This window comes from Petromyzon marinus, chromosome 9 (genome assembly GCF_048934315.1).
Source record: "Petromyzon marinus isolate PM22_M1 ecotype Great Lakes invasive population chromosome 9, UKy_Petmar_22M1.pri1.0, whole genome shotgun sequence".
NCBI classification, from domain to species: domain Eukaryota; kingdom Metazoa; phylum Chordata; class Hyperoartia; order Petromyzontiformes; family Petromyzontidae; genus Petromyzon; species Petromyzon marinus.
The window spans coordinates 1,511,988-1,522,144 of NC_133675.1; the positions used below are offsets into that span (position 1 = coordinate 1,511,988).

Genomic DNA, 10,157 nt, shown 5'->3' on the forward strand with positions numbered 1-10,157 from the left:
GCCGAGGTATAATGGTTAGCATAACTGGACTTGTAATCCAGAGGTCGCCGGTTCAACTCACTCTTCTGGCGTGGCATGTCAGTTGAAACAATGGGGCAAGTGTCTTGAACCACTGACCCCCACCACCCAGTCTGTACAAGCAGCAACGTAAATGCATTCACCAGTTAGTCGATCAGCAAGTCGTGTGTGGTGGGGCAAAGTATGGGTGCTTTCATCACTTCCAAGCCGTATGGCCAGCGTGTGAAAGAGTTCAGATGGACTAGCCTCTAGGGCGCCCTCTAGTGGAGGGCGATCCGCCAGCAGGCGAGTGAGCAAACACTTGCAGGGCTGAACCTTGGCCTATTTCTCGAGTGACCTACATTTCTAACCAGATACCCGAGTGACCCACTTATCTATCTCGCTGCCTGCTTGCCCAGTACCGACGCTCTCCCCTATCTCGTGTGCGTCCCCTGCTGATGGACACGACTCCGGGAGCGGCGACATCCACCAGTGTTTGTTGGCTGTGCCGGGCGGACCGTGTGTGGGGGGGGGGGGCTGCGACCATCACCCGCGGCCACGTGGCTCCCCCGCGGGTGGTGAGCACACGGGGGGGGGGGGGGGCACGAGGGAGACGGACACGTGGTGGGGAACATGGACATGAGACGCGGGTGTCTCAATCTTGCTACTGCTCTTCTCAGCTTTGTTGCGGTGGCCTGTGGCCTGTGTCCCCGCGTCCCTGTGTGACGGTGCGCGCCACCCCCCCCCCGCCGGCCCGTGACCCAAGTCCCCGTCTCTCTTTGCCCCTCTAACCCTATGTCCGGCTGTTCGCGTTCCTCCGTGTCCCCAAGTCTCACGTACCCGTGTCTCGACTATACCCGTGTCTCCGTGCCTCCGAGTCTCCCTACTATCCGCGTGTCCGCGTGTCCCTGTCCCCAAGGCTCCGTGTGTCCGAGTCTCCTTGTCCCTCTGACCCACACGTCGTCCTGTCTCCGTGCCACGCGTATATGTCCCCCCTGTCCCCGTATATGTCCCCCTGTCCCCGTATATGTCCCCCTGTCCCCGTATATGTCCCCCTGTCCCCGTGTATGTCCCCCTGTCCCCGTGTATGTCCCCCTGTCCCCGTATATGTCCCCCTGTCCCCGTGTATGTCCCCCCTGTCCCCGTATATGTCCCCCTGTCCCCCCTGTCCCCGTATATGTCCCCCTGTCCCCGTATATGTCCCCGTATATATCCCCCTGTCCCCGCATATGTCCCCCTGTCCCCGTATATGTCCCCCTGTCCCCGTGTATGTCCCCCTGTCCCCGTCGTCCTGTTATTCCCGCGTCTCCGTGTACAGTACCTGGCGCCTCACCGCCTCCATTCAAAGACGGTCGCGCACAATGGACCGAGCTCGCTCCGCCCCCCCAACGGCAACCACGGGCAACTCCTCACCACTCGCTCACCACTCACCCCGCACCCACCACTCCCTCACCACTCACCCCGTCCTCACCACTCGCACCACCACCACTCACCCTCACGCAATGGCTGAGACGCGAGGCCAAATCCTCTCCCCCATGCGCCGCGTCCGGGCCGAGCGGGCGACGACGGCGACGACGGCAATTATTTTGATGTGGTGGGTGATGAGGGAGGCAGAAGCAGAAGACGTCGACGAGGAGGAGGGTGATGGAGGAGGAGGAGGAGATGATGGAGGAGGAGGTGGAGGAAGAGGAATCGGCTATGCCGCCGGGAGCGAATCCGGGCCGCGCGTGGGAGCGGCGCCTGGTGAGGGGGGTACAGTGCGGGCGGAGGGGCGCGCGCGCGCGCACTCTCACTGGCACCCAGATACACACACACACATACACACACATACATACACATACATACACACACATACATACACATACACACATACATACACACATACATACACATACATACATACACATACATACACACACATACACACATACACACAAATACACACTGTGAACCTACATACACACACTGTGAACCCAGATACACACACATACATACACTGTGAACCTACATACATACACACACTGTGAACCTACATACATACACACACTGTGAACCCAGATACACACACACACACACTGTGAACCCAGATACACACACACTGTGAACCCAGATACACACACACACTGTGAATCCAGATACACACACTGAGAACCCGGGTACACACACACTGGTACCCAGACACACACACTGTGAACCCAGATACACACACACACTGTGAACCCAGACACACACACACACTGTGAACCCAGATACACACACACTGTGAACCCAGATACACACACACTGTGAACCCAGACACACACACACACTGTGAACCCAGATACACACACTGTGAACCCAGATACACACACACTGTGAACCCAGATACACACACACTGTGAACCCAGATACACACACACTGTGAACCCAGACACACACACACACACTGTGAACCCAGATACACACACTGTGAACCTAGATACACACACACTGTGAACCCAGATACACACACACTGTGAACCCAGACACACACACACTGTGAACCCAGATACGCACACTGTGAACCCAGATACACACACACACTCTGAACCCAAATACACACACACACTGTGAACCCAGATACACACACTGTGAACCCAGATACACACACACTGTGAACCTAGATACACACACACTGTGAACCCAGACACGCACACTGTGAACCCAGATACACACACACTGTGAACCCAGATACACACACACACACTGTGAACCTAGATACACACACACACTGTGAACCCAGATACACACACACTGTGAACCCGGGTACACACACTGGCACCCAGACACACACACACTGTGAACCCAGATACACACACACACACACTGTGAACCCAGATACACACACACACACTGTGAACCCAGACACGCACACTGTGAACCCAGATACACACACACACTGTGAACCTAGATACACACATACACACACTGTGAACCCAGATACACACACTGTGAACCCAGATACACACACACTGTGAACCTAGATACACACACACACACTGTGAACCCAGACACACACACACACACTGTGAACCCAGACACACACACTGTGAACCCAGACACACACACACTGTGAACCTAGATACACACATACACACACTGTGAACCCAGATACACACACACACTGTGAACCCAGACACACACACACATACTGGGAACCCAGATACACACACACTGTGAACCCAGATACACACACACACTGTGAACCAAGATACACACTGTGAACCCAGATACACACACACACTGTGAACCCAGATACACACACACACTGGCACCCAGACACACACACACTGTGAACCCAGATACACACACACACACTGGGAACCCAGATACACACACACACACTGTGAACCCGGGTACACACACACACTGTGAACCCAGACACACACACACTGTGAACCCGGGTACACACACACACTGTGAACCCAGATACACACACTGTGAACCCGGGTACACACACACACTGTGAACCCAGATACACACACACACACTGGCACCCACACACACACACACTGTGAACCCGGATACACACACACACTGTGAACCCAGATACACACACACACTGTAAACCCGGGTACACACACACACACTGTGAACCCAGATACACACACACTGTGAACCCAGATACACACACACACACTGTGAATCCAGATACACACACACTGTGAACCCAGATACACACACACTGTGAACCCGGGTACACACACACACACTGTGAACCCAGACACACACTGAGAACCCGGGTACACACACTGGTACCCAGACACACACACTGTGAACCCAGATACATACACACTGTGCACCCAGATACACACACACACACACTGTGAACCCAGACACACACTGAGAACCCGGGTACACACACTGGTACCCAGACACACACACTGTGAACCCAGATACACACACACTGTGAACCCAGATACACACACACACTGTGAACCCAGATACACACACACTGTGCACCCAGATACACACACACTGTGAACCCAGATACACACACACTGTGAACCCAGATATACACACACTGTGAACCCTGGTACACACACATTGGCACCCAGACACACACACTGTGAACCCAGATACACACACACTGTGAACCCTGGTACACACACATTGGCACCCAGATACACACACTGTGAACCCAGATACACACACACTGTGAACCCAGATACACACACTCTCACTGTGAACCCAGATACACACTCTCACTGTGAACCCAGATACACACACACACACTGTGAACCCAGATGCACACACACACTGGCACCCAGATATACACACACTGTGAACCCTGGTACACACACACTGGCACCCAGACACACACACTGTGAACCCGGGTACACACACACACAATGAACCCAGATACACACACACACACACTGTGAACCCAGATACACACACACTGTGAACCCAGACACACACACACTGTGAACCCGGGTACACACACTGGCACCCAGACACACACACTGTAAACCCGGGTACACACACACACACTGTGAACCCAGATACACACACACTGTGAACCCAGATACACACACACTGTGAACCCAGACACACACACACTGTGAACCCGGGTACACACACACACACTGTGAACCCAGATACACACACTGACAACCCGAGTACACACACACTGGTACCCAGACACACACACTGTGAACCCAGATACACACTGTGAACCTAGATACACACACACACACACTGTGAACCCAGATACACACACACTGTGAACCCAGATACACACACACACACACTGTGAACCCAGATACACACACACACTGTGAACCCAGACACACACACTGAGAACCCGGGTACACACACACTGGTACCCAGACACACACACACTGTGAACCCAGATACACACACACTGTGAACCCAGATACACATACACTGTGAACCCAGATACACACACACACTGTGAACCCAGATACACACACACTGTGAACCCAGACACACACACTGTGAACCCAGATACACACACACTGTGAACCCAGACACACACACTGGTACCCAGACACACACACTATGAACCCAGATACACACACACTGTGAACCCAGATACACACACTCTCACTGTGAACCCAGATACACACACACTGTGAACCCAGATACACACACACACACACTCGCACCCAGATATACACACACTGTGAACCCTGGTACACACACACTGGCACCCAGACACACACACTGTGAACCCGGGTACACACACACACACAATGAACCCAGATACACACACACACTGTGAACCCGGGTACACACACACACTGGCACCCAGACACACACACACGCACTGACACCCGGATATATACACACGCACTGACAGCCGGGTACAAACGCACTGGCACTCTGATACACGCACTGGCACCCAGATACACACACACACACTAGCACGTGGGTACACACACGTACGCAGTGGCATCTGGATACACACACACATACTAGCACGTGGGTACACACACGCATGCAGTGGCACCTGGATACACACACACACACTAGCACGTGGGTACACACACGCACGCAGTGGCACCCGGATACACACACCAAACTAGCACGCGGGTACACACACGTACTGGCACCCGGATGCACGCACTGGCACCCAGATACACACACACACTAGCACGCGGGCACACGCATGCACGCACTGGAACCCAGATGCACACGTACACTAGCACGTGGGTACACACACGTACTGACACCCGGATACACACACGGACTGGCACCTGGGAACACACAACAACCGACATTCGACACGAAGTGGAGATGACAAGACCCCGGCGCTTGTGCCAGGCTAGGTGGACGTGTCAAAGGCTCGCTGACAGGTCACGGAACAGACCCAGCTGCCATGGGTTGATTCACTGAAATGACTGTCAGATGCACCACCTGTGCTTCCCACTGTGCCAACTTGCTGAGATTCATCTGCACGGCGCTCCGCTCGTTGTGAGCGTCGCTCCTCTGCCCTCCGTTGTTGCTGGAGGGCGACTGCCTCCAACTGCTCAGTAGCTGCGCCCTTCACGAGCCTCCTCCTCCACAGAGGCCGATCTTCACTCCATGGGAACCAAAGTCTACTTAGCTTCCATTTAGGCTCTATTCCGGCCAAACAGAAGCTGCTTGGGCATGCGGTGGCTGGGCATGCGGGCTACGTGACTCAGCCATGTAGCATGCGGGCTACATGACTCAACCAATGCAACTTCGCCGGCTGGAGGAGCTCGCTGATGGGACTGGTGTCCAGATCTTTCAAGACCTCGTTAAACCCAGGGATGGATCGTAGCCGGGGAAACCTGAATGCTTCAAATCGGTGCAGATGTTCCATGAGAGGAGGAGGGGTCAACGACGTTTCGCAAGCGTAGGGAAATGAAGGGCATAACTGTGTCCGAGAAGACCCACTGACACACAAAGACAAAGATCCCAAGCATGGCCTTAACAGTGCTGTTAGCGAGTATCAATGAAAGCTGGAACGGCACACAAGGGGGTGGGTGGCCAGCACCACGCCCGGCCGCCTTTGTCTCCCCAGTGACGATATTTACACACCACACCAGGTACTCATTTGAGACTGGGTGGATCTAGGGGGGAGGCCCAGGACCGGTTCAGACGATGGTCACTGGATGTTGGACCGTGAGCGGGAATCGAACTCCGGTTTGTAGCGCGGCGCGCTGCACACAGTGGCGATGTTTACGCACCGCAGCAGGTTACTCATTAGAGGCTGGAGTCGACAGAGAGACACCACGAGCACGCTGCTTCACCCGTGCCCGCACGGGGCCCCAGGAGGAGGAACAAAGTCACTTTCTCCCCCCCGCTAACCCCCACCCCCCGCTAACCCCCCGCTAACCCCCCCCCCCGCTAACCCCCCCTAACACCCCCCCCGCTAACCCCCCCCGCTAACCCCTCCCCGCTAACCCCCCCCCCGCTAACCCCCCCCGCTACCCCCCCCCCGCTAACCCCCCCCGCTAACCCCCCCCGCTAACCCCTCCCCGCTAACCCCCCCTAACACCCCCCCCGCTAACCCCCACCCCCCTAACACCCCCCCCTAACACCCCCCCCGCTAACCCCTCCCCCCCCCGCTAACCCCTCCCCCCCCCGCTAACCCCCCCCGCTAACCCCTCCCCCCGCTAACCCCCCCCGCTAACCCCTCCCCCCCCGCTAACCCCTCCCCCCCCGCTAACCCCCCCCGATAACCCCCCCCTACCCACACCCTCTCCCTCTCTCTTCCCCCTCCCCCCACTTTTCCATTCCCCCCCAACCTCCCAAACGCCCCGCCCCTCTCCCTCAATCATCCCCCGGCGCCCCTCCCCCGCCTGTATCCATCTTGTTGCCCGCCCGCCGCCACCGCCGCCGTTGCCGCCGCGGAACGGAAACTAAAAAGTTGACGCGGCTGGCGGTGGTGGTGGTGTGGCCTGTGGGTGAGGGAGCCGGGGAGCCAGTGAGGAGGTGGAGGAGAGTTGGGACGGGGAGATGCGGGACGCGGCCGTCGGACCCGCTACGGGCACGACGAGGTCGTCGTGGACGCTGCCGCTGCTGCTGCTGATGTTGTTGTTGTTGAGGTGGTTAGCAGGAGGCGAGCGGTGAGCGGAACATGGCGGGGCAGCACGACATCCGACTTGAGAGCGGCGGCATTCGTAGGGAATACTGAACGCCCAGCAGCTCTTCTCCCCACGGCACTCGCCACCCCGTGCGGGCCGCAGGGCCCCTCCTGGCCCCGCAAGGGTAGACGGCGGCGGCGGCGGCCCGGACCCTTAAAATGGCTCCAACGCCGCCCTCGGGCGTTCACCTCGCGGGTGGCTCCACAAAATGGTCGGCGGCCTCGGCCGTGGATGGGCGCAGACCGGGCTGCGGCGTCCTTGCAGACCGCGAGGCCTCCCAACCTCGCCGCGGTGGCGTGCGGCGACGGCGGTGTTCCACGTTTGAACGCGAGGTCGTGGAGGTGGAGTGGGGTAGGGGGGTGGTGACCACAACGACCGGACCCATTCCAACTCTGAACCAAGTCGTCATTTGGTCCTACCGAAACCAGGGCTGCAATTACGATTTTGAGCTCGAGGGTTCATTCCTCCCGTTGGCAGCGTGCACACACCGACTTGGTATGTACTAGATGGTGTGTGCACACTATAGTCAGACATGATCAATCAACTGCTGGATGAAGGTTTCCCCAAACTTCCACCACTCAACAAACGGATGCGCTGTACAGTATACGAAAGTACTGTCAATATCTTGTTACGCTTGTGGTTTTAATAAAATTCAAACCGCTAACAGTTTAAATTCATTGGTTGGTGTTGTGGAGCTGAGAATTGCCTCTCTGATTGCAAAGTCACAGGTCACTGCACGTGAGTTATTCCCCGGACTTGAGGCTGCCCCAGGCTCTGCCGCCGCGGAACCCCAATGCAGCAAGCTCCCTGATTGTCCCCCCACTTCGCCCGAGGTCGGGTGCCCTCACCACCTGGCCCCCTGGGTGCTGCCCTTGTGGTTTCCCGATGCCGGATCGAGTTGGGATGGAATTAGATGCCTTCCGCGCTGCGTGGGCAGCGGCGCTGAATCACGGCTGCAGTGCAATCAGTCACCAATCACGCACCCATGGCAGAGAACATTTTAAAAACCCACAATCTACCATGCCGGTAATGACAATCGTAATCGTGTCACGTATCTGTAAAACTGTTCACTGCTGTTTGTGAAGGGCCCTGGTTTCTGATGGCATATGGTTCTTACAAAGGGCCCCAGAGGGTAGAATGGGGCACCGAGGAATTTTGGAGTAACGCCCCGGGGCCGTTTCGAGGGCCCATTGTGGCCCTCAATGGCCCTGCGCGGCTCAAGCAAAAAGAGTCGAAAGGCAACACGTACAGTATGAACCTTAATGGGGTGTAACTTCACACCAAAATGTAAAAAAAAGTGGCTAAAAGTTAGAGCTGATCAAATTAGGATTCATTTTACGAATTATCACTAATGACCACGATTATATCACTTTGTCACGGAGTTGTGGCCGAATGCATACAACTTGAAATTGGCGACGACTCTTTATAAAACGTCAGGGAATAATTCATTACTCACAGGCATTGTACTTTTAAAAAAAATGTATGCGGCGTTCCGACAACGATTTTAAACGAGGGATGAGCCGCCCTCACAGTGCTGTGAGCTCGGGCCCTCTGCTGCATCCTCCTGCCTGACCCCTTGCTCATTACCTTCCTCTGGTGCTGCAGGGGCGCAAATCGCATTTGTTGATAGCTATGGGAACTTTTTCCTAGGATCAAGAATCATGAAGAATTATTGGTTTTACCATGTCTCGCAATAAAACAGATGTTACGATGCTCTGTTTTTTTTCCGGTAAAGTCACGTAGGTAAAATAAAAGAAAACAACTAAATTTAATTCCCTGTATCCAGCGCATTTTGCTGTGCCTGTATCCACCTGAAGACGGAAGCTTGTGTTGCCTCCGAAACGTCGTTATTTAATTTAGTTTTATTTTACCTACGTGACTTTACCGGAAAAACCAAAGAGTATGAATCCTTGCAGTCACGAAAGCTTCAAATCTAGATGTTAAGATGTTCAAACACCAAATATATACCTTTTTCAAGGCATCCAATCTGCATTAACCACATACTTGCGGCTTGGGTTACCTTGCACTATCCGAGGGGTCAGCAAACCTGAGCCGCATGCGGCTCTTTAAGGACTCTCATTCGTGACGTTATTTATCAAGGACCACCGTTTCGTATTCACAGGCATTGCGGCTGTTAAATATAGATTTTTTTTCTACCGAAATCGAAAAAAATGGCTCTTGTTATTTTGATTGCCGACTCCTGCACTATCCCAAGTCAATGCTTATATATTTATATATATTTTAAACCCACTTGTATAAAACCATAGTGTGGAATTGACCTACGCTCGGGATGAGGGCTTTATGCAGATGTAGGAGCGATTCCAGGTGTGTATTTCAGATCCTATCTCAGTCTCAAGTCATAGGGTCTTTTTTTACCAAAATGAGCATCGAGACGATATTCAAGTCCTGTTTCTCGTCCAGAACAAGTGGTGAAAATTACACATTCATATGGCGAGGACGAGTTAATCCATATGAGGTAACTATTGAACCCAGATGAATGATGGTCTGAGTCATGGGTCGGCAACCTTCAGCTTCGGAACCGCATGCGGCTCTTTAAGCACT

The 10,157-nt window shown here is 54.5% G+C and overlaps 1 protein-coding gene across 2 annotated transcripts in view; it reads right to left on the reverse strand.

Moving 5' to 3' along the window:
• LOC116940724 (C-terminal-binding protein 1) overlaps positions 1 to 1,763 on the reverse strand; it is a 44,265-nt gene extending 42,502 nt beyond the window's left edge. The window contains exon 1 of one of the 2 annotated variants that reach the window (XM_032950898.2): positions 1,491 to 1,763. The gene's annotated coding sequence lies outside the window, so the exon portion shown is untranslated. Of the gene's footprint in view, positions 1 to 1,318; positions 1,336 to 1,490 lie in introns of those variants that run through there. The other variant, XM_032950899.2, reaches the window with a different exon arrangement.
• Positions 1,764 to 10,157: the final 8,394 nt, after the last annotated feature.